General features: G+C 38.6%; 82 pseudogenes; all 82 read left to right on the top strand.

The window, feature by feature from the left end:
* The first annotated feature begins 16 nt into the window (after positions 1-16).
* Positions 17-135, top strand: LOC140570324 (5S ribosomal RNA; annotated as a pseudogene).
* A 185-nt stretch (positions 136-320) lies between these two features.
* Positions 321-439, top strand: LOC140571973 (5S ribosomal RNA; annotated as a pseudogene).
* Positions 440-624: 185 nt separating this feature from the next.
* Positions 625-743, top strand: LOC140572777 (5S ribosomal RNA; annotated as a pseudogene).
* Positions 744-928: 185 nt separating this feature from the next.
* Positions 929-1,047, top strand: LOC140566343 (5S ribosomal RNA; annotated as a pseudogene).
* A 222-nt stretch (positions 1,048-1,269) lies between these two features.
* On the top strand, positions 1,270-1,388 carry LOC140570768 (5S ribosomal RNA; annotated as a pseudogene).
* A 185-nt stretch (positions 1,389-1,573) lies between these two features.
* On the top strand, positions 1,574-1,692 carry LOC140570951 (5S ribosomal RNA; annotated as a pseudogene).
* Positions 1,693-1,877: 185 nt separating this feature from the next.
* LOC140569572 (5S ribosomal RNA) lies at positions 1,878-1,996 on the top strand (annotated as a pseudogene).
* Positions 1,997-2,181: 185 nt separating this feature from the next.
* Positions 2,182-2,300, top strand: LOC140569571 (5S ribosomal RNA; annotated as a pseudogene).
* Positions 2,301-2,485: 185 nt separating this feature from the next.
* Positions 2,486-2,604, top strand: LOC140569570 (5S ribosomal RNA; annotated as a pseudogene).
* Positions 2,605-2,789: 185 nt separating this feature from the next.
* On the top strand, positions 2,790-2,908 carry LOC140572410 (5S ribosomal RNA; annotated as a pseudogene).
* A 185-nt stretch (positions 2,909-3,093) lies between these two features.
* LOC140572671 (5S ribosomal RNA) lies at positions 3,094-3,212 on the top strand (annotated as a pseudogene).
* Positions 3,213-3,397: 185 nt separating this feature from the next.
* LOC140566342 (5S ribosomal RNA) lies at positions 3,398-3,516 on the top strand (annotated as a pseudogene).
* Positions 3,517-3,701: 185 nt separating this feature from the next.
* Positions 3,702-3,820, top strand: LOC140569569 (5S ribosomal RNA; annotated as a pseudogene).
* A 185-nt stretch (positions 3,821-4,005) lies between these two features.
* Positions 4,006-4,124, top strand: LOC140569568 (5S ribosomal RNA; annotated as a pseudogene).
* A 186-nt stretch (positions 4,125-4,310) lies between these two features.
* LOC140570179 (5S ribosomal RNA) lies at positions 4,311-4,429 on the top strand (annotated as a pseudogene).
* A 185-nt stretch (positions 4,430-4,614) lies between these two features.
* On the top strand, positions 4,615-4,733 carry LOC140572520 (5S ribosomal RNA; annotated as a pseudogene).
* A 687-nt stretch (positions 4,734-5,420) lies between these two features.
* Positions 5,421-5,539, top strand: LOC140569887 (5S ribosomal RNA; annotated as a pseudogene).
* A 185-nt stretch (positions 5,540-5,724) lies between these two features.
* Positions 5,725-5,843, top strand: LOC140567493 (5S ribosomal RNA; annotated as a pseudogene).
* Positions 5,844-6,189: 346 nt separating this feature from the next.
* LOC140572657 (5S ribosomal RNA) lies at positions 6,190-6,308 on the top strand (annotated as a pseudogene).
* A 222-nt stretch (positions 6,309-6,530) lies between these two features.
* LOC140566249 (5S ribosomal RNA) lies at positions 6,531-6,649 on the top strand (annotated as a pseudogene).
* A 185-nt stretch (positions 6,650-6,834) lies between these two features.
* On the top strand, positions 6,835-6,953 carry LOC140566223 (5S ribosomal RNA; annotated as a pseudogene).
* A 185-nt stretch (positions 6,954-7,138) lies between these two features.
* Positions 7,139-7,257, top strand: LOC140572921 (5S ribosomal RNA; annotated as a pseudogene).
* Positions 7,258-7,479: 222 nt separating this feature from the next.
* Positions 7,480-7,598, top strand: LOC140569567 (5S ribosomal RNA; annotated as a pseudogene).
* Positions 7,599-8,142: 544 nt separating this feature from the next.
* LOC140571338 (5S ribosomal RNA) lies at positions 8,143-8,261 on the top strand (annotated as a pseudogene).
* Positions 8,262-8,446: 185 nt separating this feature from the next.
* On the top strand, positions 8,447-8,565 carry LOC140571743 (5S ribosomal RNA; annotated as a pseudogene).
* A 185-nt stretch (positions 8,566-8,750) lies between these two features.
* Positions 8,751-8,869, top strand: LOC140572811 (5S ribosomal RNA; annotated as a pseudogene).
* A 185-nt stretch (positions 8,870-9,054) lies between these two features.
* Positions 9,055-9,173, top strand: LOC140571214 (5S ribosomal RNA; annotated as a pseudogene).
* Positions 9,174-9,358: 185 nt separating this feature from the next.
* Positions 9,359-9,477, top strand: LOC140566222 (5S ribosomal RNA; annotated as a pseudogene).
* Positions 9,478-9,662: 185 nt separating this feature from the next.
* LOC140572920 (5S ribosomal RNA) lies at positions 9,663-9,781 on the top strand (annotated as a pseudogene).
* Positions 9,782-10,003: 222 nt separating this feature from the next.
* Positions 10,004-10,122, top strand: LOC140572918 (5S ribosomal RNA; annotated as a pseudogene).
* A 222-nt stretch (positions 10,123-10,344) lies between these two features.
* On the top strand, positions 10,345-10,463 carry LOC140569566 (5S ribosomal RNA; annotated as a pseudogene).
* A 185-nt stretch (positions 10,464-10,648) lies between these two features.
* On the top strand, positions 10,649-10,767 carry LOC140571213 (5S ribosomal RNA; annotated as a pseudogene).
* A 185-nt stretch (positions 10,768-10,952) lies between these two features.
* On the top strand, positions 10,953-11,071 carry LOC140569564 (5S ribosomal RNA; annotated as a pseudogene).
* A 222-nt stretch (positions 11,072-11,293) lies between these two features.
* On the top strand, positions 11,294-11,412 carry LOC140569563 (5S ribosomal RNA; annotated as a pseudogene).
* A 185-nt stretch (positions 11,413-11,597) lies between these two features.
* Positions 11,598-11,716, top strand: LOC140571212 (5S ribosomal RNA; annotated as a pseudogene).
* Positions 11,717-11,901: 185 nt separating this feature from the next.
* LOC140566221 (5S ribosomal RNA) lies at positions 11,902-12,020 on the top strand (annotated as a pseudogene).
* Positions 12,021-12,205: 185 nt separating this feature from the next.
* Positions 12,206-12,324, top strand: LOC140572917 (5S ribosomal RNA; annotated as a pseudogene).
* Positions 12,325-12,546: 222 nt separating this feature from the next.
* On the top strand, positions 12,547-12,665 carry LOC140572916 (5S ribosomal RNA; annotated as a pseudogene).
* Positions 12,666-12,887: 222 nt separating this feature from the next.
* On the top strand, positions 12,888-13,006 carry LOC140569562 (5S ribosomal RNA; annotated as a pseudogene).
* Positions 13,007-13,191: 185 nt separating this feature from the next.
* LOC140571211 (5S ribosomal RNA) lies at positions 13,192-13,310 on the top strand (annotated as a pseudogene).
* Positions 13,311-13,495: 185 nt separating this feature from the next.
* On the top strand, positions 13,496-13,614 carry LOC140569561 (5S ribosomal RNA; annotated as a pseudogene).
* Positions 13,615-13,799: 185 nt separating this feature from the next.
* On the top strand, positions 13,800-13,918 carry LOC140571151 (5S ribosomal RNA; annotated as a pseudogene).
* Positions 13,919-14,140: 222 nt separating this feature from the next.
* LOC140570767 (5S ribosomal RNA) lies at positions 14,141-14,259 on the top strand (annotated as a pseudogene).
* A 222-nt stretch (positions 14,260-14,481) lies between these two features.
* On the top strand, positions 14,482-14,600 carry LOC140569560 (5S ribosomal RNA; annotated as a pseudogene).
* A 185-nt stretch (positions 14,601-14,785) lies between these two features.
* On the top strand, positions 14,786-14,904 carry LOC140572810 (5S ribosomal RNA; annotated as a pseudogene).
* A 222-nt stretch (positions 14,905-15,126) lies between these two features.
* On the top strand, positions 15,127-15,245 carry LOC140569559 (5S ribosomal RNA; annotated as a pseudogene).
* A 185-nt stretch (positions 15,246-15,430) lies between these two features.
* On the top strand, positions 15,431-15,549 carry LOC140570766 (5S ribosomal RNA; annotated as a pseudogene).
* A 185-nt stretch (positions 15,550-15,734) lies between these two features.
* LOC140570765 (5S ribosomal RNA) lies at positions 15,735-15,853 on the top strand (annotated as a pseudogene).
* A 185-nt stretch (positions 15,854-16,038) lies between these two features.
* On the top strand, positions 16,039-16,157 carry LOC140569557 (5S ribosomal RNA; annotated as a pseudogene).
* A 185-nt stretch (positions 16,158-16,342) lies between these two features.
* Positions 16,343-16,461, top strand: LOC140569556 (5S ribosomal RNA; annotated as a pseudogene).
* Positions 16,462-16,683: 222 nt separating this feature from the next.
* Positions 16,684-16,802, top strand: LOC140569555 (5S ribosomal RNA; annotated as a pseudogene).
* Positions 16,803-16,987: 185 nt separating this feature from the next.
* Positions 16,988-17,106, top strand: LOC140569554 (5S ribosomal RNA; annotated as a pseudogene).
* A 185-nt stretch (positions 17,107-17,291) lies between these two features.
* On the top strand, positions 17,292-17,410 carry LOC140571343 (5S ribosomal RNA; annotated as a pseudogene).
* Positions 17,411-17,595: 185 nt separating this feature from the next.
* Positions 17,596-17,714, top strand: LOC140571794 (5S ribosomal RNA; annotated as a pseudogene).
* A 222-nt stretch (positions 17,715-17,936) lies between these two features.
* On the top strand, positions 17,937-18,055 carry LOC140569552 (5S ribosomal RNA; annotated as a pseudogene).
* A 222-nt stretch (positions 18,056-18,277) lies between these two features.
* LOC140566432 (5S ribosomal RNA) lies at positions 18,278-18,396 on the top strand (annotated as a pseudogene).
* Positions 18,397-18,951: 555 nt separating this feature from the next.
* On the top strand, positions 18,952-19,070 carry LOC140570183 (5S ribosomal RNA; annotated as a pseudogene).
* Positions 19,071-19,255: 185 nt separating this feature from the next.
* Positions 19,256-19,374, top strand: LOC140569272 (5S ribosomal RNA; annotated as a pseudogene).
* A 185-nt stretch (positions 19,375-19,559) lies between these two features.
* Positions 19,560-19,678, top strand: LOC140569551 (5S ribosomal RNA; annotated as a pseudogene).
* Positions 19,679-19,863: 185 nt separating this feature from the next.
* Positions 19,864-19,982, top strand: LOC140572436 (5S ribosomal RNA; annotated as a pseudogene).
* Positions 19,983-20,167: 185 nt separating this feature from the next.
* Positions 20,168-20,286, top strand: LOC140569261 (5S ribosomal RNA; annotated as a pseudogene).
* Positions 20,287-20,471: 185 nt separating this feature from the next.
* On the top strand, positions 20,472-20,590 carry LOC140570458 (5S ribosomal RNA; annotated as a pseudogene).
* A 185-nt stretch (positions 20,591-20,775) lies between these two features.
* On the top strand, positions 20,776-20,894 carry LOC140569550 (5S ribosomal RNA; annotated as a pseudogene).
* Positions 20,895-21,079: 185 nt separating this feature from the next.
* LOC140569549 (5S ribosomal RNA) lies at positions 21,080-21,198 on the top strand (annotated as a pseudogene).
* A 185-nt stretch (positions 21,199-21,383) lies between these two features.
* Positions 21,384-21,502, top strand: LOC140571342 (5S ribosomal RNA; annotated as a pseudogene).
* Positions 21,503-21,687: 185 nt separating this feature from the next.
* LOC140571792 (5S ribosomal RNA) lies at positions 21,688-21,806 on the top strand (annotated as a pseudogene).
* A 222-nt stretch (positions 21,807-22,028) lies between these two features.
* Positions 22,029-22,147, top strand: LOC140569548 (5S ribosomal RNA; annotated as a pseudogene).
* Positions 22,148-22,369: 222 nt separating this feature from the next.
* LOC140573119 (5S ribosomal RNA) lies at positions 22,370-22,488 on the top strand (annotated as a pseudogene).
* A 555-nt stretch (positions 22,489-23,043) lies between these two features.
* LOC140573085 (5S ribosomal RNA) lies at positions 23,044-23,162 on the top strand (annotated as a pseudogene).
* Positions 23,163-23,347: 185 nt separating this feature from the next.
* Positions 23,348-23,466, top strand: LOC140569248 (5S ribosomal RNA; annotated as a pseudogene).
* A 185-nt stretch (positions 23,467-23,651) lies between these two features.
* LOC140569547 (5S ribosomal RNA) lies at positions 23,652-23,770 on the top strand (annotated as a pseudogene).
* Positions 23,771-23,955: 185 nt separating this feature from the next.
* On the top strand, positions 23,956-24,074 carry LOC140572435 (5S ribosomal RNA; annotated as a pseudogene).
* A 185-nt stretch (positions 24,075-24,259) lies between these two features.
* LOC140569236 (5S ribosomal RNA) lies at positions 24,260-24,378 on the top strand (annotated as a pseudogene).
* A 185-nt stretch (positions 24,379-24,563) lies between these two features.
* Positions 24,564-24,682, top strand: LOC140570147 (5S ribosomal RNA; annotated as a pseudogene).
* A 185-nt stretch (positions 24,683-24,867) lies between these two features.
* LOC140569546 (5S ribosomal RNA) lies at positions 24,868-24,986 on the top strand (annotated as a pseudogene).
* A 185-nt stretch (positions 24,987-25,171) lies between these two features.
* On the top strand, positions 25,172-25,290 carry LOC140569545 (5S ribosomal RNA; annotated as a pseudogene).
* A 185-nt stretch (positions 25,291-25,475) lies between these two features.
* Positions 25,476-25,594, top strand: LOC140569544 (5S ribosomal RNA; annotated as a pseudogene).
* Positions 25,595-25,816: 222 nt separating this feature from the next.
* LOC140570764 (5S ribosomal RNA) lies at positions 25,817-25,935 on the top strand (annotated as a pseudogene).
* A 185-nt stretch (positions 25,936-26,120) lies between these two features.
* LOC140572717 (5S ribosomal RNA) lies at positions 26,121-26,239 on the top strand (annotated as a pseudogene).
* A 185-nt stretch (positions 26,240-26,424) lies between these two features.
* On the top strand, positions 26,425-26,543 carry LOC140572200 (5S ribosomal RNA; annotated as a pseudogene).
* Positions 26,544-26,728: 185 nt separating this feature from the next.
* LOC140566103 (5S ribosomal RNA) lies at positions 26,729-26,847 on the top strand (annotated as a pseudogene).
* A 222-nt stretch (positions 26,848-27,069) lies between these two features.
* LOC140573286 (5S ribosomal RNA) lies at positions 27,070-27,188 on the top strand (annotated as a pseudogene).
* Positions 27,189-27,358: the final 170 nt, after the last annotated feature.

The raw sequence follows: 27,358 nt of genomic DNA, 5'->3' as shown, positions 1-27,358 counted from the left end.
TTTGCAAGGTGCTTATGCTTACGGCCATTCCACCCTTAGAATCCCTGATCTCGTCTGATCTCAGAAGCTACCTAGGGTTGGGCCTGGTTAGTACTTGAATGGGAGACTGTCTGGGAATACCAGGTGTTGTAAGCTTTTCCAATCCTGCAAACAATTAAAGCTTACATTTCCATGTTATTTACATCTTTTGCACAAATTTGTAGTTGAAACTCTTTTGTGTTGTAAATGTTGATGTGTTGAAATGGAATGCTTTTGCTTGGTTTTGAACAAATATGGTCTTAGCTATGAAATTTGAATCCTCTAGTTTGCAAGGTGCTTCTGCTTAAGGCCATTCCACCCTTAGAATACCTGATCTCGTCTGATCTCAGAAGCTACCTAGGGTTGGGCCTGGTTAGTACTTGAATGGGAGACTGTCTGGGAATACCAGGTGTTGTAAGCTTTTCCAATCCTGCAAACAATTAAAGCTTACATTTCCATGTTATTTACATCTTTTGCACAAATTTGTAGTTGAAACTCTTTTGTGTTGTAAATGTTGATGTGTTGAAATGGAATGCTTTTGCTTGGTTTTGAACAAATATGGTCTTAGCTATGAAATTTGAATCCTCTAGTTTGCAAGGTGCTTCTGCTTACGGCCATTCCACCCTTAGAATGCCTGATCTCGTCTGATCTCAGAAGCTACCTAGGGTTGGGCCTGGTTAGTACTTGAATAGGAGACTGTCTGGGAATACCAGGTGTTGTAAGCTTTTCCAATCCTGCAAACAATTAAAGCTTACATTTCCATGTTATTTACATCTTTTGCACAAATTTGTAGTTGAAACTCTTTTGTGTTGTAAATGTTGATGTGTTGAAATGGAATGCTTTTGCTTGGTTTTGAACAAATATGGTCTTAGCTATGAAATTTGAATCCTCTAGTTTGCAAGGTGCTTCTGCTTAAGGCCATTCCACCCTTAGAATGCCTGATCTCGTCTGATCTCAGAAGCTACCTAGGGTTGGGCCTGGTTAGTACTTGAATGGGAGACTGTCTGGGAATATCAGGTGTTGTAAGCTTTTCCAATCCTGCAAACAATTAAAGCTTACATTTCCATGTTATTTACATCTTTTGCACAAATTTGTAGTTGAAACTCTTTTGTGTTGTAAATGTTGATGTGTTGAAATGGAATGCTTTGTGTTGTAAATGTTGATGTGTTGAAATGGAATGCTTTTGCTTGGTTTTGAACAAATATGATCTTAGCTATGAAATTTGAATCCTCTAGTTTGCAAGGTGCTTCTGCTTACGGCCATTCCACCCTTAGAATGCCTGATCTCGTCTGATCTCAGAAGCTACCTAGGGTTGGGCCTGGTTAGTACTTGAATGGGAGACTGTCTGGGAATATCAGGTGTTGTAAGCTTTTCCAATCCTGCAAACAATTAAAGCTTACATTTCCATGTTATTTACATCTTTTGCACAAATTTGTAGTTGAAACTCTTTTGTGTTGTAAATGTTGATGTGTTGAAATGGAATGCTTTTGCTTGGTTTTGAACAAATATGGTCTTAGCTATGAAATTTGAATCCTCTAGTTTGCAAGGTGCTTCTGCTTACGGCCATTCCACTCTTAGAATGCCTGATCTCGTCTGATCTCAGAAGCTACCTAGGGTTGGGCCTGGTTAGTACTTGAATGGGAGACTGTCTGGGAATACCAGGTGTTGTAAGCTTTTCCAATCCTGCAAACAATTAAAGCTTACATTTCCATGTTATTTACATCTTTTGCACAAATTTGTAGTTGAAACTCTTTTGTGTTGTAAATGTTGATGTGTTGAAATGGAATGCTTTTGCTTGGTTTTGAACAAATATGGTCTTAGCTATGAAATTTGAATCCTCTAGTTTGCAAGGTGCTTCTGCTTACGGCCATTCCACCCTTAGAATGCCTGATCTCGTCTGATCTCAGAAGCTACCTAGGGTTGGGCCTGGTTAGTACTTGAATGGGAGACTGTCTGGGAATACCAGGTGTTGTAAGCTTTTCCAATCCTGCAAACAATTAAAGCTTACATTTCCATGTTTTTTACATCTTTTGCACAAATTTGTAGTTGAAACTCTTTTGTGTTGTAAATGTTGATGTGTTGAAATGGAATGCTTTTGCTTGGTTTTGAACAAATATGGTCTTAGCTATGAAATTTGAATCCTCTAGTTTGCAAGGTGCTTCTGCTTACGGCCATTCCACCCTTAGAATGCCTGATCTCGTCTGATCTCAGAAGCTACCTAGGGTTGGGCCTGGTTAGTACTTGAATGGGAGACTGTCTGGGAATACCAGGTGTTGTAAGCTTTTCCAATCCTGCAAACAATTAAAGCTTACATTTCCATGTTATTTACATCTTTTGCACAAATTTGTAGTTGAAACTCTTTTGTGTTGTAAATGTTGATGTGTTGAAATGGAATGCTTTTGCTTGGTTTTGAACAAATATGGTCTTAGCTATGAAATTTGAATCCTCTAGTTTGCAAGGTGCTTCTGCTTACGGCCATTCCACCCTTAGAATGCCTGATCTCGTCTGATCTCAGAAGCTACCTAGGGTTGGGCCTGGTTAGTACTTGAATGGGAGACTGTCTGGGAATACCAGGTGTTGTAAGCTTTTCCAATCCTGCAAACAATTAAAGCTTACATTTCCATGTTATTTACATCTTTTGCACAAATTTGTAGTTGAAACTCTTTTGTGTTGTAAATGTTGATGTGTTGAAATGGAATGCTTTTGCTTGGTTTTGAACAAATATGGTCTTAGCTATGAAATTTGAATCCTCTAGTTTGCAAGGTGCTTCTGCTTACGGCCATTTCACCCTTAGAATGCCTGATCTCGTCTGATCTCAGAAGCTACCTAGGGTTGGGCCTGGTTAGTACTTGAATGGGAGACTGTCTGGGAATATCAGGTGTTGTAAGCTTTTCCAATCCTGCAAACAATTAAAGCTTACATTTCCATGTTATTTACATCTTTTGCACAAATTTGTAGTTGAAACTCTTTTGTGTTGTAAATGTTGATGTGTTGAAATGGAATGCTTTTGCTTGGTTTTGAACAAATATGGTCTTAGCTATGAAATTTGAATCCTCTAGTTTGCAAGGTGCTTCTGCTTCCGGCCATTCCACCCTTAGAATGCCTGATCTCGTCTGATCTCAGAAGCTACCTAGGGTTGGGCCTGGTTAGTACTTGAATGGGAGACTGTCTGGGAATACCAGGTGTTGTAAGCTTTTCCAATCCTGCAAACAATTAAAGCTTACATTTCCATGTTATTTACATCTTTTGCACAAATTTGTAGTTGAAACTCTTTTGTGTTGTAAATGTTGATGTGTTGAAATGGAATGCTTTTGCTTGGTTTTGAACAAATATGGTCTTAGCTATGAAATTTGAATCCTCTAGTTTGCAAGGTGCTTCTGCTTAAGGCCATTCCACCCTTAGAATGCCTGATCTCGTCTGATCTCAGAAGCTACCTAGGGTTGGGCCTGGTTAGTACTTGAATGGGAGACTGTCTGGGAATATCAGGTGTTGTAAGCTTTTCCAATCCTGCAAACAATTAAAGCTTACATTTCCATGTTATTTACATCTTTTGCACAAATCTGTAGTTGAAACTCTTTTTTGTTGTAAATGTTGATGTGTTGAAATGGAATGCTTTTGCTTGGTTTTGAACAAATATGGTCTTAGCTATGAAATTTGAATCCTCTAGTTTGCAAGGTGCTTCTGCTTACGGCCATTCCACCCTTAGAATGCCTGATCTCGTCTGATCTCAGAAGCTACCTAGGGTTGGGCCTGGTTAGTACTTGAATGGGAGACTGTCTGGGAATACCAGGTGTTGTAAGCTTTTCCAATCCTGCAAACAATTAAAGCTTACATTTCCATGTTATTTACATCTTTTGCACAAATTTGTAGTTGAAACTCTTTTGTGTTGTAAATGTTGATGTGTTGAAATGGAATGCTTTTGCTTGGTTTTGAACAAATATGGTCTTAGCTATGAAATTTGAATCCTCTAGTTTGCAAGGTGCTTCTGCTTACGGCCATTCCACCCTTAGAATGCCTGATCTCGTCTGATCTCAGAAGCTACCTAGGGTTGGGCCTGGTTAGTACTTGAATGGGAGACTGTCTGGGAATACCAGGTGTTGTAAGCTTTTCCAATCCTGCAAACAATTAAAGCTTACATTTCCATGTTATTTACATCTTTTGCACAAATTTGTAGTTGAAACTCTTTTGTGTTGTAAATGTTGATGTGTTGAAATGGAATGCTTTTGCTTGGTTTTGAACAAATATGGTCTTAGCTATGAAATTTGAATCCTCTAGGTTTGCAAGGTGCTTCTGCTTACGTCCATTCCACCCTTAGAATGCCTGATCTCGTCTGATCTCAGAAGCTACCTAGGGTTGGGCCTGGTTAGTACTTGAATGGGAGACTGTCTGGGAATACCAGGTGTTGTAAGCTTTTCCAATCCTGCAAACAATTAAAGCTTACATTTCCATGTTATTTACATCTTTTGCACAAATTTGTAGTTGAAACTCTTTTGTGTTGTAAATGTTGATGTGTTGAAATGGAATGCTTTTGCTTGGTTTTGAACAAATATGGTCTTAGCTATGAAATTTGAATCCTCTAGTTTGCAAGGTGCTTCTGCTTACGGCCATTCCACCCTTAGAATGCCTGATCTCGTCTGATCTCAGAAGCTACCTAGGGTTGGGCCTGGTTAGTACTTGAATGGGAGACTGTCTGGGAATACCAGGTTTTGTAAGCTTTTCCAATCCTGCAAACAATTAAAGCTTACATTTCCATGTTATTTACATCTTTTGCACAAATTTGTAGTTGAAACTCTTTTGTGTTGTAAATGTTGATGTGTTGAAATGGAATGCTTTTGCTTGGTTTTGAACAAATATGGTCTTAGCTATGAAATTTGAATCCTCTAGTTTGCAAGGTGCTTCTGCTTAAGGCCATTCCACCCTTAGAATGCCTGATCTCGTCTGATATCAGAAGCTACCTAGGATTGGGCCTGTTTAGTACTTGATTGGGAGACTGTCTGGGAATACCAGGTGTTGTAAGCTTTTCCAATCCTGCAAACAATTAAAGCTTACATTTCCATGTTATTTACATCTTTTGCACAAATTTGTAGTTGAAACTCTTTTGTGTTATAAATGTTGATGTGGGTTGGGTCTGGTTAGTACTTGAATGGGAGACTGTCTGGGAATACCAGGTGTTGTAAGCTTTTCCAATCCTGCAAACAATTAAAGCTTACATTTCCATGTTATTTACATCTTTTGCATAAATTTGTAGTTGAAACTCTTTTGTGTTGTAAATGTTGATGTGTTGAAATGGAATGCTTTGTGTTGTAAATGTTGATGTGTTGAAATGGAATGCTTTTGCTTGGTTTTCAACAAATATGGTCTTAGCTATGAAATTTGAATCCTCTAGTTTGCAAGGTACTTCTGCTTACGACCATTCCACCCTTAGAATGCCTGATCTCGTCTGATCTCAGAAGCTACCTAGGGTTGGGCCTGGTTAGTACTTGAATGGGAGACTGTCTGGGAATATCAGGTGTTGTAAGCTTTTCCAATCCTGCAAACAATTAAAGCTTACATTTCCATGTTATTTACATCTTTTGCACAAATTTGTAGTTGAAACTCTTTTGTGTTGTAAATGTTGATGTGTTGAAATGGAATGCTTTTGCTTGGTTTTGAACAAATATGGTCTTAGCTATGAAATTTGAATCCTCTAGTTTGCAAGGTCCTTCTGCTTACGGCCATTCCACCCGTAGAATGCCTGATTTCGTCTGATCTCAGAAGCTACCTAGGGTTGGGCCTGTTTAGTACTTGATTGGGAGACTGTCTGGGAATACCAGGTGTTGTAAGCTTTTCCAATCCTGCAAACAATTAAAGCTTACATTTCCATGTTATTTACATCTTTTGCACAAATTTGTAGTTGAAACTCTTTTGTGTTATAAATGTTGATGTGGGTTGGGTCTGGTTAGTACTTGAATGGGAGACTGTCTGGGAATACCAGGTGTTGTAAGCTTTTCCAATCCTGCAAACAATTAAAGCTTACATTTCCATGTTATTTATATCTTTTGCAATTATTTGTAGTTGACACTCTTTTGTGTGGTAAATGTTGATATGTTGAAATGGAATGCTTTTGCTTGGTTTTGAACAAATATGGTCTTAGCTATGAAAATTGAATCCTCTAATTTGCAAGGTGCTTCTGCTTACGGCCATTCCACCCTTAGAATGCCTGATCTCATCTGATCTCAGAAGCTACCTAGGGTTGGGCCTGGTTAGTACTTGAATGGGAGACTGTCTGGGAATACCAGGTGTTGTAAGCTTTTCCAATCCTGAAAACAATTAAAGCTTACATTTCCATGTTATTTATATCTTTTGCACAAATTTGTAGTTGAAACTCTTTTGTGTTGTAAATGTTGATGTGTTGAAATGGAATGCTTTGTGTTGTAAATGTTGATGTGTTGAAATGGAATGCTTTTGCTTGGTTTTGAACAAATATGGTCTTAGCTATGAAATTTGAATCCTCTAGTTTGCAAGGTGCTTCTGCTTCCGGCCATTCCACCCTTAGAATGCCTGATCTCGTCTGATCTCAGAAGCTACCTAGGGTTGGGCCTGGTTAGTACTTGAATGGGAGACTGTCTGGGAATACCAGGTGTTGTGAGCTTTTCCAATCCTGCAAACAATTAAAGCTTACATTTCCATGTTATTTACATCTTTTGCACAAATTTGTAGTTGAAACTCTTTTGTGTTGTAAATGTTGATGTGTTGAAATGGAATGCTTTTGCTTGGTTTTGAACAAATATGGTCTTAGCTATGAAATTTGAATCCTCTAGTTTGCAAGGTGCTTCTGCTTACGGCCATTCCACCCTTAGAATGCCTGATCTCGACTGATCTCAGAAGCTACGTAGGGTTGGGCCTGGTTAGTAATTGAATGGGAGACTGTCTGGGAATATCAGGTGTTGTAAGCTTTTCCAATCCTGCAAACAATTAAAGCTTACATTTCCGTGTTATTTACATCTTTTGCACAAATTTGTAGTTGAAACTCTTTTGTGTTGTAAATGTTGATGTGTTGAAATGGAATGCTTTTGCTTGGTTTTGAACAAATATGGTCTTAGCTATGAAATTTGAATCCTCTAGTTTGCAAGGTGCTTCCGCTTACGGCCATTCCACCCTTAGAATGCCTGATCTCGTCTGATCTCAGAAGCTACCTAGGGTTGGGCACGGTTAGTACTTGAATGGGAGACTGTCTGGGAATACCAGGTGTTGTAAGCTTTTCCAATCCTGCAAACAATTAAAGCTTACATTTCCATGTTATTTACATCTTTTGCACAAATTTGTAGATGAAACTCTTTTGTGTTGTAAATGTTGATGTGTTGAAATGGAATGCTTTGTATTGTAAATGTTGATGTGTTGAAATGGAATGCTTTTGCTTGGTTTTGAACAAATATGGTCTTAGCTATGAAATTTGAATCCTCTAGTTTGCAAGGTGCTTCTGCTTACGGCCATTCCACCCTTAGAATGCCTGATCTCGTCTGATCTCAGAAGCTACCTAGGGTTGGGCCTGGTTAGTACTTGAATGGGAGACTGTCTGGGAATACCAGGTGTTGTAAGCTTTTCCAATCCTGCAAACAATTAAAGCTTACATTTCCATGTTATTTACATCTTTTGCACAAATTTGTAGTTGAAACTCTTTTGTGTTATAAATGTTGATGTGGGTTGGGTCTGGTTAGTACTTGAATGGGAGACTGTCTGGGAATACCAGGTGTTGTAAGCTTTTCCAATCCTGCAAACAATTAAAGCTTACATTTCCATGTTATTTACATCTTTTGCACAAATTTGTAGTTGAAACTCTTTTGTGTTATAAATGTTGATGTGGGTTGGGTCTGGTTAGTACTTGAATGGGAGACTGTCTGGGAATACCAGGTGTTGTAAGCTTTTCCAATCCTGCAAACAATTAAAGCTTACATTTCCATGTTATTTACATCTTTTGCACAAATTTGTAGTTGAAACTCTTTTGTGTTGTAAATGTTGATGTGTTGAAATGGAATGCTTTGTGTTGTAAATGTTGATGTGTTGAAATGGAATGCTTTTGCTTGGTTTTGAACAAATATGGTCTTAGCTATGAAATTTGAATCCTCTAGTTTGCAAGGTGCTTCTGCTTACGGCCATTCTACCCTTAGAATGCCTGATCTCGTCTGATCTCAGAAGCTACCTAGGGTTGGGCCTGGTTAGTACTTGAATGGGAGACTGTCTGGGAATACCAGGTGTTGTAAGCTTTTCCAATCCTGCAAACAATTAAAGCTTACATTTCCATGTTATTTACATCTTTTGCACAAATTTGTAGTTGAAACTCTTTTGTGTTGTAAATGTTGATGTGTTGAAATGGAATGCTTTTGCTTGGTTTTGAACAAATATGGTCTTAGCTATGAAATTTGAATCCTCTAGTTTGCAAGGTGCTTCTGCTTACGGCCATTCCACCCTTAGAATGCCTGATCTCGTCTGATCTCAGAAGCTACGTAGGGTTGGGCCTGGTTAGTAATTGAATGGGAGACTGTCTGGGAATATCAGGTGTTGTAAGCTTTTCCAATCCTGCAAACAATTAAAGCTTACATTTCCATGTTATTTACATCTTTTGCACAAATTTGTAGTTGAAACTCTTTTGTGTTGTAAATGTTGATGTGTTGAAATGGAATGCTTTTGCTTGGTTTTGAACAAATATGGTCTTAGCTATGAAATTTGAATCCTCTAGTTTGCAAGGTGCTTCTGCTTACGGCCATTCCACCCTTAGAATGCCTGATCTCGTCTGATCTCAGAAGCTACCTAGGGTTGGGCCTGGTTAGTACTTGAATGGGAGACTGTCTGGGAATACCAGGTGTTTTAAGCTTTTCCAATCCTGCAAACAATTAAAGCTTACATTTCCATGTTATTTACATCTTTTGCACAAATTTGTAGTTGAAACTCTTTTGTGTTGTAAATGTTGATGTGTTGAAATGGAATGCTTTTGCTTGGTTTTGAACAAATATGGTCTTAGCTATGAAATTTGAATCCTCTAGTTTGCAAGGTGCTTCTGCTTACGGCCATTCCATCCTTAGAATGCCTGATCTCGTCTGATCTCAGAAGCTACCTAGGGTTGGGCCTGGTTAGTACTTGAATGGGAGACTGTCTGGGAATACCAGGTGTTGTAAGCTTTTCCAATCCTGCAAACAATTAAAGCTTACATTTCCATGTTATTTACATCTTTTGCACAAATTTGTAGTTGAAACTCTTTTGTGTTGTAAATGTTGATGTGTTGAAATGGAATGCTTTTGCTTGGTTTTGAACAAATATGGTCTTAGCTATGAAATTTGAATCCTCTAGTTTGCAAGGTGCTTCTGCTTACGGCCATTCCACCCTTAGAATGCCTGATCTCGACTGATCTCAGAAGCTACGTAGGGTTGGGCCTGGTTAGTAATTGAATGGGAGACTGTCTGGGAATATCAGGTGTTGTAAGCTTTTCCAATCCTGCAAACAATTAAAGCTTACATTTCCATGTTATTTACATCTTTTGCACAAATTTGTAGTTGAAACTCTTTTGTGTTGTAAATGTTGATGTGTTGAAATGGAATGCTTTTGCTTGGTTTTGAACAAATATGGTCTTAGCTATGAAATTTGAATCCTCTAGTTTGCAAGGTGCTTCTGCTTACGGCCATTCCACCCTTAGAATGCCTGATCTCGTCTGATCTCAGAAGCTACCTAGGGTTGGGCACGGTTAGTACTTGAATGGGAGACTGTCTGGGAATACCAGGTGTTGTAAGCTTTTCCAATCCTGCAAACAATTAAAGCTTACATTTCCATGTTATTTACATCTTTTGCACAAATTTGTAGATGAAACTCTTTTGTGTTGTAAATGTTGATGTGTTGAAATGGAATGCTTTGTATTGTAAATGTTGATGTGTTGAAATGGAATGCTTTTGCTTGGTTTTGAACAAATATGGTCTTAGCTATGAAATTTGAATCCTCTAGTTTGCAAGGTGCTTCTGCTTACGGCCATTCCACCCTTAGAATGCCTGATCTCGTCTGATCTCAGAAGCTACCTAGGGTTGGGCACGGTTAGTACTTGAATGGGAGACTGTCTGGGAATACCAGGTGTTGTAAGCTTTTCCAATCCTGCAAACAATTAAAGCTTACATTTCCATGTTATTTACATCTTTTGCACAAATTTGTAGATGAAACTCTTTTGTGTTGTAAATGTTGATGTGTTGAAATGGAATGCTTTGTATTGTAAATGTTGATGTGTTGAAATGGAATGCTTTTGCTTGGTTTTGAACAAATATGGTCTTAGCTATGAAATTTGAATCCTCTAGTTTGCAAGGTGCGTCTGCTTACGGCCATTCCACCCTTAGAATGCCTGATCTCGTCTGATCTCAGAAGCTACCTAGGGTTGGGCCTGGTTAGTACTTGAATGGGAGACTGTCTGGGAATACCAGGTGTTGTAAGCTTTTCCAATCCTGCAAACAATTAAAGCTTACATTTCCATGTTATTTACATCTTTTGCACAAATTTGTAGTTGAAACTCTTTTGTGTTGTAAATGTTGATGTGTTGAAATGGAATGCTTTTGCTTGGTTTTGAACAAATATGGTCTTAGCTATGAAATTTGAATCCTCTAGTTTGCAAGGTGCTTCTGCTTACGGCCATTCCATCCTTAGAATGCCTGATCTCGTCTGATCTCAGAAGCTACCTAGGGTTGGGCCTGGTTAGTACTTGAATGGGAGACTGTCTGGGAATACCAGGTGTTGTAAGCTTTTCCAATCCTGCAAACAATTAAAGCTTACATTTCCATGTTATTTACATCTTTTGCACAAATTTGTAGTTGAAACTCTTTTGTGTTGTAAATGTTGATGTGTTGAAATGGAATGCTTTTGCTTGGTTTTGAACAAATATGGTCTTAGCTATGAAATTTGAATCCTCTAGTTTGCAAGGTGCTTCTGCTTACGGCCATTCCACCCTTAGAATGCCTGATCTCGTCTGATCTCAGAAGCTACCTAGGGTTGGGCCTGGTTAGTACTTGAATGGGAGACTGTCTGGGAATACCAGGTGTTGTAAGCTTTTCCAATCCTGCAAATAATTAAAGCTTACATTTCCATGTTATTTACATCTTTTGCACAAATTTGTAGATGAAACTCTTTTGTGTTGTAAATGTTGATGTGTTGAAATGGAATGCTTTGTATTGTAAATGTTGATGTGTTGAAATGGAATGCTTTTGCTTGGTTTTGAACAAATATGGTCTTAGCTATGAAATTTGAATCCTCTAGTTTGCAAGGTGCTTCTGCTTACGGCCATTCCACCCTTAGAATGCCTGATCTCGTCTGATCTCAGAAGCTACCTAGGGTTGGGCCTGGTTAGTACTTGAATGGGAGACTGTCTGGGAATACCAGGTGTTGTAAGCTTTTCCAATCCTGCAAACAATTAAAGCTTACATTTCCATGTTATTTACATCTTTTGCACAAATTTGTAGTTGAAACTCTTTTGTGTTGTAAATGTTGATGTGTTGAAATGGAATGCTTTTGCTTGGTTTTGAACAAATATGGTCTTAGCTATGAAATTTGAATCCTCTAGTTTGCAAGGTGCTTCTGCTTACGGCCATTCCATCCTTAGAATGCCTGATCTCGTCTGATCTCAGAAGCTACCTAGGGTTGGGCCTGGTTAGTACTTGAATGGGAGACTGTCTGGGAATACCAGGTGTTGTAAGCTTTTCCAATCCTGCAAACAATTAAAGCTTACATTTCCATGTTATTTACATCTTTTGCACAAATTTGTAGTTGAAACTCTTTTGTGTTGTAAATGTTGATGTGTTGAAATGGAATGCTTTTGCTTGGTTTTGAACAAATATGGTCTTAGCTATGAAATTTGAATCCTCTAGTTTGCAAGGTGCTTCTGCTTACGGCCATTCCACCCTTAGAATGCCTGATCTCGACTGATCTCAGAAGCTACGTAGGGTTGGGCCTGGTTAGTAATTGAATGGGAGACTGTCTGGGAATATCAGGTGTTGTAAGCTTTTCCAATCCTGCAAACAATTAAAGCTTACATTTCCATGTTATTTACATCTTTTGCACAAATTTGTAGTTGAAACTCTTTTGTGTTGTAAATGTTGATGTGTTGAAATGGAATGCTTTTGCTTGGTTTTGAACAAATATGGTCTTAGCTATGAAATTTGAATCCTCTAGTTTGCAAGGTGCTTCTGCTTACGGCCATTCCACCCTTAGAATGCCTGATCTCGTCTGATCTCAGAAGCTACCTAGGGTTGGGCACGGTTAGTACTTGAATGGGAGACTGTCTGGGAATACCAGGTGTTGTAAGCTTTTCCAATCCTGCAAACAATTAAACCTTACATTTCCATGTTATTTACATCTTTTGCACAAATTTGTAGATGAAACTCTTTTGTGTTGTAAATGTTGATGTGTTGAAATGGAATGCTTTGTATTGTAAATGTTGATGTGTTGAAATGGAATGCTTTTGCTTGGTTTTGAACAAATATGGTCTTAGCTATGAAATTTGAATCCTCTAGTTTGCAAGGTGCTTCTGCTTACGGCCATTCCACCCTTAGAATGCCTGATCTCGTCTGATCTCAGAAGCTACCTAGGGTTGGGCACGGTTAGTACTTGAATGGGAGACTGTCTGGGAATACCAGGTGTTGTAAGCTTTTCCAATCCTGCAAACAATTAAAGCTTACATTTCCATGTTATTTACATCTTTTGCACAAATTTGTAGATGAAACTCTTTTGTGTTGTAAATGTTGATGTGTTGAAATGGAATGCTTTGTATTGTAAATGTTGATGTGTTGAAATGGAATGCTTTTGCTTGGTTTTGAACAAATATGGTCTTAGCTATGAAATTTGAATCCTCTAGTTTGCAAGGTGCGTCTGCTTACGGCCATTCCACCCTTAGAATGCCTGATCTCGTCTGATCTCAGAAGCTACCTAGGGTTGGGCCTGGTTAGTACTTGAATGGGAGACTGTCTGGGAATACCAGGTGTTGTAAGCTTTTCCAATCCTGCAAACAATTAAAGCTTACATTTCCATGTTATTTACATCTTTTGCACAAATTTGTAGTTGAAACTCTTTTGTGTTGTAAATGTTGATGTGTTGAAATGGAATGCTTTTGCTTGGTTTTGAACAAATATGGTCTTAGCTATGAAATTTGAATCCTCTAGTTTGCAAGGTGCTTCTGCTTACGGCCATTCCATCCTTAGAATGCCTGATCTCGTCTGATCTCAGAAGCTACCTAGGGTTGGGCCTGGTTAGTACTTGAATGGGAGACTGTCTGGGAATACCAGGTGTTGTAAGCTTTTCCAATCCTGCAAACAATTAAAGCTTACATTTCCATGTTATTTACATCTTTTGCACAAATTTGTAGTTGAAACTCTTTTGTGTTGTAAATGTTGATGTGTTGAAATGGAATGCTTTTGCTTGGTTTTGAACAAATATGGTCTTAGCTATGAAATTTGAATCCTCTAGTTTGCAAGGTGCTTCTGCTTACGGCCATTCCACCCTTAGAATGCCTGATCTCGTCTGATCTCAGAAGCTACCTAGGGTTGGGCCTGGTTAGTACTTGAATGGGAGACTGTCTGGGAATACCAGGTGTTGTAAGCTTTTCCAATCCTGCAAACAATTAAAGCTTACATTTCCATGTTATTTACATCTTTTGCACAAATTTGTAGTCGAAACTCTTTTGTGTTGTAAATGTTGATGTGTTGAAATGGAATGTTTTTGCTTGGTTTTGAACAAATATGGTCTTATCTATGAAATTTGAATCCTCTAGTTTGCAAGGCCCTTCTGCTTACGGCAATTCCACCCTTAGAATGCCTGATCTCGTCTGATCTCAGAAGCTACTTAGGGTTGGGCCTGGTTAGTACTTGAATGGGAGACTGTCTGGGAATACCAGGTGTTGTAAGCTTTTCCAATCCTGCAAACAATTAAAGCTTACATTTCCATGTTATTTACATCTTTTGCACAAATTTGTAGATGAAACTCTTTTGTGTTGTAAATGTTGATGTGTTGAAATGGAATGCTTTGTGTTGTAAATGTTGATGTGTTGAAATGGAATGCTTTTGCTTGGTTTTGAACAAATATGGTCTTAGCTATGAAATTTGAATCCTCTAGTTTGCAAGGTGCTTCTGCTTACGGCCATTCCACCCTTAGAATGCCTGATCTCGTCTGATCTCAGAAGCTACCTAGGGTTGGGCCTGGTTAGTACTTGAATGGGAGACTGTCTGGGAATATCAGGTGTTGTAAGCTTTTCCAATCCTGCAAACAATTAAAGCTTACATTTCCATGTTATTTACATCTTTTGCACAAATTTGTAGATGAAACTCTTTTGTGTTGTAAATGTTGATGTGTTGAAATGGAATGCTTTGTGTTGTAAATGTTGATGTGTTGAAATGGAATGCTTTTGCTTGGTTTTGAACAAATATGGTCTTAGCTATGAAATTTGAATCCTCTAGTTTGCAAGGTGCTTCTGCTTACGGCCATTCCACCCTTAGAATGCCTGATCTCGTCTGATCTCAGAAGCTACCTAGGGTTGGGCCTGGTTAGTACTTGAATGGGAGACTGTCTGGGAATACCAGGTGTTGTAAGCTTTTCCAATCCTGCAAACAATTAAAGCTTACATTTCCATGTTATTTACATCTTTTGCACAAATTTGTAGTTGAAACTCTTTTGTGTTGTAAATGTTGATGTGTTGAAATGGAATGCTTTTGCTTGGTTTTGAACAAATATGGTCTTAGCTATGAAATTTGAATCCTCTAGTTTGGAAGGTGCTTCTGCTTACGGCCATTCCACCCTTAGAATGCCTGATCTCGTCTGATCTCAGAAGCTACCTAGGGTTGGGCCTGGTTAGTACTTGAATGGGAGACTGTCTGGGAATACCAGGTGTTTTAAGCTTTTCCAATCCTGCAAACAATTAAAGCTTACATTTCCATGTTATTTACATCTTTTGCACAAATTTGTAGATGAAACTCTTTTGTGTTGTAAATGTTGATGTTTTGAAATGGAATGCTTTGTGTTGTAAATGTTGATGTGTTGAAATGGAATGCTTTTGCTTGGTTTTGAACAAATATGGTCTTAGCTATGAAATTTGAATCCTCTAGTTTGCAAGGTGCTTCTGCTTACGGCCATTCCACCCTTAGAATGCCTGATCTCGTCTGATCTCAGAAGCTACCTAGGGTTGGGCCTGGTTAGTACTTGAATGGGAGACTGTCTGGGAATACCAGGTGTTGTAAGCTTTTCCAATCCTGCAAACAATTAAAGCTTACATTTCCATGTTATTTACATCTTTTGCACAAATTTGTAGTTGAAACTCTTTTGTGTTGTAAATGTTGATGTGTTGAAATGGAATGCTTTTGCTTGGTTTTGAACAAATATGGTCTTAGCTATGAAATTTGAATCCTCTAGTTTGCAAGGTGCTTCTGCTTACGGCCATTCCACCCTTAGAATGCCTGATCTCGTCTGATCTCAGAAGCTACCTAGGGTTGGGCCTGGTTAGTACTTGAATGGGAGACTGTCTGGGAATATCAGGTGTTGTAAGCTTTTCCAATCCTGCAAACAATTAAAGCTTACATTTCCATGTTATTTACATCTTTTGCACAAATTTGTAGTTGAAACTCTTTTGTGTTGTAAATGTTGATGTGTTGAAATGGAATGCTTTTGCTTGGTTTTGAACAAATATGGTCTTAGCTATGAAATTTGAATCCTCTAGTTTGCAAGGTGCTTCTGCTTACGGCCATTCCACCCTTAGAATGCCTGATCTCGTCTGATCTCAGAAGCTACCTAGGGTTGGGCCTGGTTAGTACTTGAATGGGAGACTGTCTGGGAATATCAGGTGTTGTAAGCTTTTCCAATCCTGCAAACAATTAAAGCTTACATTTCCATGTTATTTACATCTTTTGCACAAATTTGTAGTTGAAACTCTTTTGTGTTGTAAATGTTGATGTGTTGAAATGGAATGCTTTTGCTTGGTTTTGAACAAATATGGTCTTAGCTATGAAATTTGAATCCTCTAGTTTGCAAGGTGCTTCTGCTTACGGCCATTCCACCCTTAGAATGCCTGATCTCGTCTGATCTCAGAAGCTACCTAGGGTTGGGCCTGGTTAGTACTTGAATGGGAGACTGTCTGGGAATACCAGGTGTTGTAAGCTTTTCCAATCCTGCAAACAATTAAAGCTTACATTTCCATGTTATTTACATCTATTGCACAAATTTGTAGTTGAAACTCTTTTGTGTTGTAAATGTTGATGTGTTGAAATGGAATGCTTTTGCTTGGTTTTGAACAAATATGGTCTTAGCTATGAAATTTGAATCCTCTAGTTTGCAAGGTGCTTCTGCTTACGGCCATTCCACCCTTAGAATGCCTGATCTCGTCTGATCTCAGAAGCTACCTAGGGTTGGGCCTGGTTAGTACTTGAATGGGAGACTGTCTGGGAATACCAGGTGTTGTAAGCTTTTCCAATCCTGCAAACAATTAAAGCTTACATTTCCATGTTATTTACATCTTTTGCACAAATTTGTAGATGAAACTCTTTTGTGTTGTAAATGTTGATGTGTTGAAATGGAATGCTTTGTGTTGTAAATGTTGATGTGTTGAAATGGAATGCTTTTGCTTGGTTTTGAACAAATATGATCTTAGCTATGAAATTTGAATCCTCTAGTTTGCAAGGTGCTTCTGCTTACGGCCATTCCACCCTTAGAATGCCTGATCTCGTCTGATCTCAGAAGCTACCTAGGGTTGGGCCTGGTTAGTACTTGAATGGGAGACTGTCTGGGAATACCAGGTGTTGTAAGCTTTTCCAATCCTGCAAACAATTAAAGCTTACATTTCCATGTTATTTACATCTTTTGCACAAATTTGTAGTTGAAACTCTTTTGTGTTGTAAATGTTGATGTGTTGAAATGGAATGCTTTTGCTTGGTTTTGAACAAATATGGTCTTAGCTATGAAATTTGAATCCTCTAGTTTGCAAGGTGCTTCTGCTTACGGCCATTCCACCCTTAGAATGCCTGATCTCGTCTGATCTCAGAAGCTACCTAGGGTTGGGCCTGGTTAGTACTTGAATGGGAGACTGTCTGGGAATACCAGGTGTTGTAAGCTTTTCCAATCCTGCAAACAATTAAAGCTTACATTTCCATGTTATTTACATCTTTTGCACAAATTTGTAGTTGAAACTCTTTTGTGTTGTAAATGTTGATGTGTTGAAATGGAATGCTTTTGCTTGGTTTTGAACAAATATGGTCTTAGCTATGAAATTTGAATCCTCTAGTTTGCAAGGTGCTTCTGCTTACGGCCATTCCACCCTTAGAATGCCTGATCTCGTCTGATCTCAGAAGCTACCTAGGGTTGGGCCTGGTTAGTACTTGAATGGGAGGCTGTCTGGGAATACCAGGTGTTGTAAGCTTTTCCAATCCTGCAAACAATTAAAGCTTACATTTCCATGTTATTTACATCTTTTGCACAAATTTGTAGTTGAAACTCTTTTGTGTTGTAAATGTTGATGTGTTGAAATGGAATGCTTTTGCTTGGTTTTGAACAAATATGGTCTTAGCTATGAAATTTGAATCCTCTAGTTTGCAAGGTGCTTCTGCTTACGGCCATTCCACCCTTAGAATGCCTGATCTCGTCTGATCTCAGAAGCTACCTAGGGTTGGGCCTGGTTAGTGCTTGAATAGGAGACTGTCTGGGAATACCAGGTGTTGTAAGCTTTTCCAATCCTGCAAACAATTAAAGCTTACATTTCCATGTTATTTACATCTTTTGCACAAATTTGTAGATGAAAATCTTTTGTGTTGTAAATGTTGATGTGTTGAAATGGAATGCTTTGTGTTGTAAATGTTGATGTGTTGAAATTGAATGCTTTTGCTTGGTTTTGAACAAATATGGTCTTAGCTATGAAATTTGAATCCTCTAGTTTGCAAGGTGCTTCTGCTTACGGCCATTCCACCCTTAGAATGCCTGATCTCGTCTGATCTCAGAAGCTACCTAGGGTTGGGCCTGGTTAGTACTTGAATGGGAGACTGTCTGGGAATACCAGGTGTTGTAAGCTTTTCCAATCCTGCAAACAATTAAAGCTTACATTTCCATGTTATTTACATCTTTTGCACAAATTTGTAGATGAAACTCTTTTGTGTTGTAAATGTTGATGTGTTAAAATGGAATGCTTTGTGTTGTAAATGTTGATGTGTTGAAATGGAATGCTTTTGCTTGGTTTTGAACAAATATGGTCTTAGCTATGAAATTTGAATCCTCTAGTTTGCAAGGTGCTTCTGCTTGTGGCCATTCCATCCTTAGAATGCCTGATCTTGTCTGATCTCAGAAGCTACCAAGGGTTGGGCCTGGTTAGTACTTGAATGGGAGACTGTCTGGGAATACCAGGTGTTGTAAGCTTTTCCAATCCTGCAAACAATTAAAGCTTACATTTCCATGTTATTTACATCTTTTGCACAAATTTGTAGATGAAACTCTTTTGTGTTGTAAATGTTGATGTGTTGAAATGGAATGCTTTGTGTTGTAAATGTTGATGTGTTGAAATTGAATGCTTTTGCTTGGTTTTGAACATATATGGTCTTAGCTATGAAATTTGAATCCTCTAGTTTGCAAGGTGCTTCTGCTTATGGCCATTCCACCCTTAGAATGCCTGATCTCGTCTGATCTCAGAAGCTACCTAGGGTTGGGTAGCTTCTGAGGGTTGGGCCTGGTTAGTACCAGGTGTTGTAAGCTTTTCCAATCCTGCAAACAATTAAAGCTTACATTTCCATGTTATTTACATCTTTTGCACAAATTTGTAGTTGAAACTCTTTTGTGTTGTAAATGTTGATGTGTTGAAATGGAATGCTTTGTGTTGTAAATGTTGATGTGTTGAAATGGAATGCTTTTGCTTGGTTTTGAACAAATATGGTCTTAGCTATGAAATTTGAATCCTCTAGTTTGCAAGGTGCTTCTGCTTACGGCCATTCCACCCTTATAATGCCTGATCTCGTCTGATCTCAGAAGCTACCTAGGGTGGGGCCTGGTTAGTACTTGAATGGGAGACTGTCTGGGAATACCAGGTGTTGTAAGCTTTTCCAATCCTGCAAACAATTAAAGCTTACATTTCCATGTTTTTTACATCTTTTGCACAAATTTGTAGTTGAAACTCTTTTGTGTTGTAAATGTTGATGTGTTGAAATGGAATGCTTTTGCTTGGTTTTGAACAAATATGGTCTTAGCTATGAAATTTGAATCCTCTAGTTTGCAAGGTGCTTCTGCTTACGGCCATTCCACCCTTAGAATGCCTGATCTCGTCTGATCTCAGAAGCTACCAAGGGTTGGGCCTGGTTAGTACTTGAATGGGAGACTGTCTGGGAATACCAGGTGTTGTAAGCTTTTCCAATCCTGCAAACAATTAAAGCTTACATTTCCATGTTATTTACATCTTTTGCACAAATTTGTAGTTGAAACTCTTTTGTGTTGTAAATGTTGATGTGTTGAAATGGAATGCTTTTGCTTGGTTTTGAACAAATATGGTCTTAGCTATGAAATTTGAATCCTCTAGTTTGCAAGGTGCTTCTGCTTACGGCCATTCCACCCTTAGAATGCCTGATCTCGTCTGATCTCAGAAGCTACCTAGGGTTGGGCCTGGTTAGTACTTGAATGGGAGACTGTCTGGGAATACCAGGTGTTGTAAGCTTTTCCAATCCTGCAAACAATTAAAGCTTACATTTCCATGTTATTTACATCTTTTGCACAAATTTGTAGTTGAAACTCTTTTGTGTTGTAAATGTTGATGTGTTGAAATGGAATGCTTTTGCTTGGTTTTGAACAAATATGGTCTTAGCTATGAAATTTGAATCCTCTAGTTTGCAAGGTGCTTCTGCTTACGGCCATTCCACCCTTAGAATGCCTGATCTCGGCTGATCTCAGAAGCTACCTAGGGTTGGGCCTGGTTAGTACTTGAATGGGAGACTGTCTGGGAATACCAGGTGTTGTAAGCTTTTCCAATCCTGCAAACAATTAAAGCTTACATTTCCATGTTATTTACATCTTTTGCACAAATTTGTAGTTGAAACTCTTTTGTGTTGTAAATGTTGATGTGTTGAAATGGAATGCTTTTGCTTGGTTTTGAACAAATATGGTCTTAGCTATGAAATTTGAATCCTCTAGTTTGCAAGGTGCTTCTGCTTACGGCCATTCCACCCTTAGAATGCCTGATCTCGTCTGATCTCAGAAGCTACCAAGGGTTGGGCCTGGTTAGTACTTGAATGGGAGACTGTCTGGGAATACCAGGTGTTGTAAGCTTTTCCAATCCTGCAAACAATTAAAGCTTACATTTCCATGTTATTTACATCTTTTGCACAAATTTGTAGTTGAAACTCTTTTGTGTTGTAAATGTTGATGTGTTGAAATGGAATGCTTTTGCTTGGTTTTGAACAAATATGGTCTTAGCTATGAAATTTGAATCCTCTAGTTTGCAAGGTGCTTCTGCTTATGGCCATTCCACCCTTAGAATGCCTGATCTCGTCTGATCTCAGAAGCTACCTAGGGTTGGGCCTGGTTAGTACTTGAATGGGAGACTGTCTGGGAATACCAGGTGTTGTAAGCTTTTCCAATCCTGCAAACAATTAAAGCTTACATTTCCATGTTATTTACATCTTTTGCACAAATTTGTAGTTGAAACTCTTTTGTGTTGTAAATGTTGATGTGTTGAAATGGAATGCTTTTGCTTGGTTTTGAACAAATATGGTCTTAGCTATGAAATTTGAATCCTCTAGTTTGCAAGGTGCTTCTGCTTACGGCCATTCCACCCTTAGAATGCCTGATCTCGTCTGATCTCAGAAGCTACCTAGGGTTGGGCCTGGTTAGTACTTGAATGGGAGACTGTCTGGGAATACCAGGTGTTGTAAGCTTTTCCAATCCTGCAAACAATTAAAGCTTACATTTCCATGTTATTTACATCTTTTGCACAAATTTGTAGTTGAAACTCTTTTGTGTTGTAAATGTTGATGTGTTGAAATGGAATGCTTTTGCTTGGTTTTGAACAAATATGGTCTTAGCTATGAAATTTGAATCCTCTAGTTTGCAAGGTGCTTCTGCTTACGGCCATTCCACCCTTAGAATGCCTGATCTCGTCTGATCTCAGAAGCTACCTAGGGTTGGGCCTGGTTAGTACTTGAATGGGAGACTGTCTGGGAATACCAGGTGTTGTAAGCTTTTCCAATCCTGCAAACAATTAAAGCTTACATTTCCATGTTATTTACATCTTTTGCACAAATTTGTAGTTGAAACTCTTTTGTGTTGTAAATGTTGATGTGTTGAAATGGAATGCTTTTGCTTGGTTTTGAACAAATATGGTCTTAGCTATGAAATTTGAATCCTCTAGTTTGCAAGGTGCTTCTGCTTACGGCCATTCCACCCTTAGAATGCCTGATCTCGTCTGATCTCAGAAGCTACCTAGGGTTGGGCCTGGTTAGTACTTGAATGGGAGGCTGTCTGGGAATACCAGGTGTTGTAAGCTTTTCCAATCCTGCAAACAATTAAAGCTTACATTTCCATGTTATTTACATCTTTTGCACAAATTTGTAGTTGAAACTCTTTTGTGTTGTAAATGTTGATGTGTTGAAATGGAATGCTTTTGCTTGGTTTTGAACAAATATGGTCTTAGCTATGAAATTTGAATCCTCTAGTTTGCAAGGTGCTTCTGCTTACGGCCATTCCACCCTTAGAATGCCTGATCTCGTCTGATCTCAGAAGCTACCTAGGGTTGGGCCTGGTTAGTGCTTGAATAGGAGACTGTCTGGGAATACCAGGTGTTGTAAGCTTTTCCAATCCTGCAAACAATTAAAGCTTACATTTCCATGTTATTTACATCTTTTGCACAAATTTGTAGATGAAAATCTTTTGTGTTGTAAATGTTGATGTGTTGAAATGGAATGCTTTGTGTTGTAAATGTTGATGTGTTGAAATTGAATGCTTTTGCTTGGTTTTGAACAAATATGGTCTTAGCTATGAAATTTGAATCCTCTAGTTTGCAAGGTGCTTCTGCTTACGGCCATTCCACCCTTAGAATGCCTGATCTCGTCTGATCTCAGAAGCTACCTAGGGTTGGGCCTGGTTAGTACTTGAATGGGAGACTGTCTGGGAATACCAGGTGTTGTAAGCTTTTCCAATCCTGCAAACAATTAAAGCTTACATTTCCATGTTATTTACATCTTTTGCACAAATTTGTAGATGAAACTCTTTTGTGTTGTAAATGTTGATGTGTTAAAATGGAATGCTTTGTGTTGTAAATGTTGATGTGTTGAAATGGAATGCTTTTGCTTGGTTTTGAACAAATATGGTCTTAGCTATGAAATTTGAATCCTCTAGTTTGCAAGGTGCTTCTGCTTGCGGCCATTCCATCCTTAGAATGCCTGATCTTGTCTGATCTCAGAAGCTACCAAGGGTTGGGCCTGGTTAGTACTTGAATGGGAGACTGTCTGGGAATACCAGGTGTTGTAAGCTTTTCCAATCCTGCAAACAATTAAAGCTTACATTTCCATGTTATTTACATCTTTTGCACAAATTTGTAGATGAAACTCTTTTGTGTTGTAAATGTTGATGTGTTGAAATGGAATGCTTTGTGTTGTAAATGTTGATGTGTTGAAATTGAATGCTTTTGCTTGGTTTTGAACAAATATGGTCTTAGCTATGAAATTTGAATCCTCTAGTTTGCAAGGTGCTTCTGCTTACGGCCATTCCACCCTTAGAATGCCTGATCTCGTCTGATCTCAGAAGCTACCTAGGGTTGGGTAGCTTCTGAGGGTTGGGCCTGGTTAGTACCAGGTGTTGTAAGCTTTTCCAATCCTGCAAACAATTAAAGCTTACATTTCCATGTTATTTACATCTTTTGCACAAATTTGTAGTTGAAACTCTTTTGTGTTGTAAATGTTGATGTGTTGAAATGGAATGCTTTGTGTTGTAAATGTTGATGTGTTGAAATGGAATGCTTTTGCTTGGTTTTGAACAAATATGGTCTTAGCTATGAAATTTGAATCCTCTAGTTTGCAAGGTGCTTCTGCTTACGGCCATTCCACCCTTATAATGCCTGATCTCGTCTGATCTCAGAAGCTACCTAGGGTTGGGCCTGGTTAGTACTTGAATGGGAGACTGTCTGGGAATACCAGGTGTTGTAAGCTTTTCCAATCCTGCAAACAATTAAAGCTTACATTTCCATGTTTTTTACATCTTTTGCACAAATTTGTAGTTGAAACTCTTTTGTGTTGTAAATGTTGATGTGTTGAAATGGAATGCTTTTGCTTGGTTTTGAACAAATATGGTCTTAGCTATGAAATTTGAATCCTCTAGTTTGCAAGGTGCTTCTGCTTACGGCCATTCCACCCTTAGAATGCCTGATCTCGTCTGATCTCAGAAGCTACCAAGGGTTGGGCCTGGTTAGTACTTGAATGGGAGACTGTCTGGGAATACCAGGTGTTGTAAGCTTTTCCAATCCTGCAAACAATTAAAGCTTACATTTCCATGTTATTTACATCTTTTGCACAAATTTGTAGTTGAAACTCTTTTGTGTTGTAAATGTTGATGTGTTGAAATGGAATGCTTTTGCTTGGTTTTGAACAAATATGGTCTTAGCTATGAAATTTGAATCCTCTAGTTTGCAAGGTGCTTCTGCTTACGGCCATTCCACCCTTAGAATGCCTGATCTCGTCTGATCTCAGAAGCTACCTAGGGTTGGGCCTGGTTAGTACTTGAATGGGAGACTGTCTGGGAATACCAGGTGTTGTAAGCTTTTCCAATCCTGCAAACAATTAAAGCTTACATTTCCATGTTATTTACATCTTTTGCACAAATTTGTAGTTGAAACTCTTTTGTGTTGTAAATGTTGATGTGTTGAAATGGAATGCTTTTGCTTGGTTTTGAACAAATATGGTCTTAGCTATGAAATTTGAATCCTCTAGTTTGCAAGGTGCTTCTGCTTACGGCCATTCCACCCTTAGAATGCCTGATCTCGGCTGATCTCAGAAGCTACCTAGGGTTGGGCCTGGTTAGTACTTGAATGGGAGACTGTCTGGGAATACCAGGTGTTGTAAGCTTTTCCAATCCTGCAAACAATTAAAGCTTACATTTCCATGTTATTTACATCTTTTGCACAAATTTGTAGTTGAAACTCTTTTGTGTTGTAAATGTTGATGTGTTGAAATGGAATGCTTTTGCTTGGTTTTGAACAAATATGGTCTTAGCTATGAAATTTGAATCCTCTAGTTTGCAAGGTGCTTCTGCTTACGGCCATTCCACCCTTAGAATGCCTGATCTCGTCTGATCTCAGAAGCTACCAAGGGTTGGGCCTGGTTAGTACTTGAATGGGAGACTGTCTGGGAATACCAGGTGTTGTAAGCTTTTCCAATCCTGCAAACAATTAAAGCTTACATTTCCATGTTATTTACATCTTTTGCACAAATTTGTAGTTGAAACTCTTTTGTGTTGTAAATGTTGATGTGTTGAAATGGAATGCTTTTGCTTGGTTTTGAACAAATATGGTCTTAGCTATGAAATTTGAATCCTCTAGTTTGCAAGGTGCTTCTGCTTATGGCCATTCCACCCTTAGAATGCCTGATCTCGTCCGATCTCAGAAGCTACCTAGGGTTGGGCCTGGTTAGTACTTGAATGGGAGACTGTCTGGGAATACCAGGTGTTGTAAGCTTTTCCAATCCTGCAAACAATTAAAGCTTACATTTCCATGTTATTTACATCTTTTGCACAAATTTGTAGTTGAAACTCTTTTGTGTTGTAAATGTTGATGTGTTGAAATGGAATGCTTTTGCTTGGTTTTGAACAAATATGGTCTTAGCTATGAAATTTGAATCCTCTAGTTTGCAAGGTGCTTCTGCTTACGGCCATTCCACCCTTAGAATGCCTGATCTCGTCTGATCTCAGAAGCTACCTAGGGTTGGGCCTGGTTAGTACTTGAATGGGAGACTGTCTGGGAATACCAGGTGTTGTAAGCTTTTCCAATCCTGCAAACAATTAAAGCTTACATTTCCATGTTATTTACATCTTTTGCACAAATTTGTAGTTGAAACTCTTTTGTGTTGTAAATGTTGATGTGTTGAAATGGAATGCTTTTGCTTGGTTTTGAACAAATATGGTCTTAGCTATGAAATTTGAATCCTCTAGTTTGCAAGGTGATTCTGCTTACGGCCATTCCACCCTTAGAATGCCTGATCTCGTCTGATCTCAGAAGCTACCTAGGGTTGGGCCTGGTTAGTACTTGAATGGGAGACTGTCTGGGAATACCAGGTGTTGTAAGCTTTTCCAATCCTGCAAACAATTAAAGCTTACATTTCCATGTTATTTACATCTTTTGCACAAATTTGTAGTTGAAACTCTTTTGTGTTGTAAATGTTGATGTGTTGAAATGGAATGCTTTTGCTTGGTTTTGAACAAATATGGTCTTAGCTATGAAATTTGAATCCTCTAGTTTGGAAGGTGCTTCTGCTTACGGCCATTCCACCCTTAGAATGCCTGATCTCGTCTGATCTCAGAAGCTACCTAGGGTTGGGCCTGGTTAGTACTTGAATGGGAGACTGTCTGGGAATACCAGGTGTTGTAAGCTTTTCCAATCCTGCAAACAATTAAAGCTTACATTTCCATGTTATTTACATCTTTTGCACAAATTTGTAGATGAAACTCTTTTGTGTTGTAAATGTTGATGTGTTGAAATGGAATGCTTTGTGTTGTAAATGTTGATGTGTTGAAATGGAATGCTTTTGCTTGGTTTTGAACAAATATGATCTTAGCTATGAAATTTGAATCCTCTAGTTTGCAAGGTGCTTCTGCTTACGGCCATTCCACCCTTAGAATGCCTGATCTCGTCTGATCTCAGAAGCTACCTAGGGTTGGGCCTGGTTAGTACTTGAATGGGAGACTGTCTGGGAATATCAGGTGTTGTAAGCTTTTCCAATCCTGCAAACAATTAAAGCTTACATTTCCATGTTATTTACATCTTTTGCACAAATTTGTAGTTGAAACTCTTTTGTGTTGTAAATGTTGATGTGTTGAAATGGAATGCTTTTGCTTGGTTTTGAACAAATATGGTCTTAGCTATGAAATTTGAATCCTCTAGTTTGCAAGGTGCTTCTGCTTACGGCCATTCCACCCTTAGAATGCCTAATCTCGTCTGATCTCAGAAGCTACCTAGGGTTGGGCCTGGTTAGTACTTGAATGGGAGACTGTCTGGGAATACCAGGTGTTGTAAGCTTTTCCAATCCTGCAAACAATTAAAGCTTACATTTCCATGTTATTTACATCTTTTGCACAAATTTGTAGTTGAAACTCTTTTGTGTTGTAAATGTTGATGTGTTGAAATGGAATGCTTTTGCTTGGTTTTGAACAAATATGGTCTTAGCTATGAAATTTGAATCCTCTAGTTTGCAAGGTGCTTCTGCTTACGGCCATTCCACCCTTAGAATGCCTGATCTCGTCTGATCTCAGAAGCTACCTAGGATTGGGCCTGGTTAGTACTTGAATGGGAGACTGTCTGGGAATACCAGGTGTTGTAAGCTTTTCCAATCCTGCAAACAATTAAAGCTTACATTTCCATGTTATTTACATCTTTTGCACAAATTTGTAGTTGAAACTCTTTTGTGTTGTAAATGTTGATGTGTTGAAATGGAATGCTTTTGCTTGGTTTTGAACAAATATGGTCTTAGCTATGAAATTTGAATCCTCTAGTTTGCAAGGTGCTTCTGCTTACGGCCATTCCACCCTTAGAATGCCTGATCTCGTCTGATCTCAGAAGCTACCTAGGGTTGGGCCTGGTTAGTACTTGAATGGGAGACTGTCTGGGAATATCAGATGTTGTAAGCTTTTCCAATCCTGCAAACAATTAAAGCTTACATTTCCATGTTATTTACATCTTTTGCACAAATTTGTAGATGAAACTCTTTTGTGTTGTAAATGTTGATGTGTTGAAATGGAATGCTTTGTGTTGTAAATGTTGATGTGTTGAAATGGAATGCTTTTGCTTGGTTTTGAACAAATATGGTCTTAGCTTTGAAATTTGAATCCTCTAGTTTGCAAGGTGCTTCTGCTTACAGCCATTCCACCCTTAGAATGCCTGATCTCGTCTGATCTCAGAAGCTACCTAGGGTTGGGCCTGGTTAGTACTTGAATAGGAGACTGTCTGGGAATACCAGGTGTTGTAAGCTTTTCCAATCCTGCAAACAATTAAAGCTTACATTTCCATGTTATTTACATCTTTTGCACAAATTTGTAGTTGAAACTCTTTTGTGTTGTAAATGTTGATGTGTTGAAATGGAATGCTTTTGCTTGGTTTTGAACAAATATGGTCTTAGCTATGAAATTTGAATCCTCTAGT

This window comes from Salminus brasiliensis, chromosome 11 (assembly GCF_030463535.1).
Source record: "Salminus brasiliensis chromosome 11, fSalBra1.hap2, whole genome shotgun sequence".
Lineage (NCBI taxonomy): Eukaryota > Metazoa > Chordata > Actinopteri > Characiformes > Bryconidae > Salminus > Salminus brasiliensis.
Note: the sequence above shows the minus strand (reverse complement) of the source record. Positions and strands in the feature narration are given on the sequence as shown.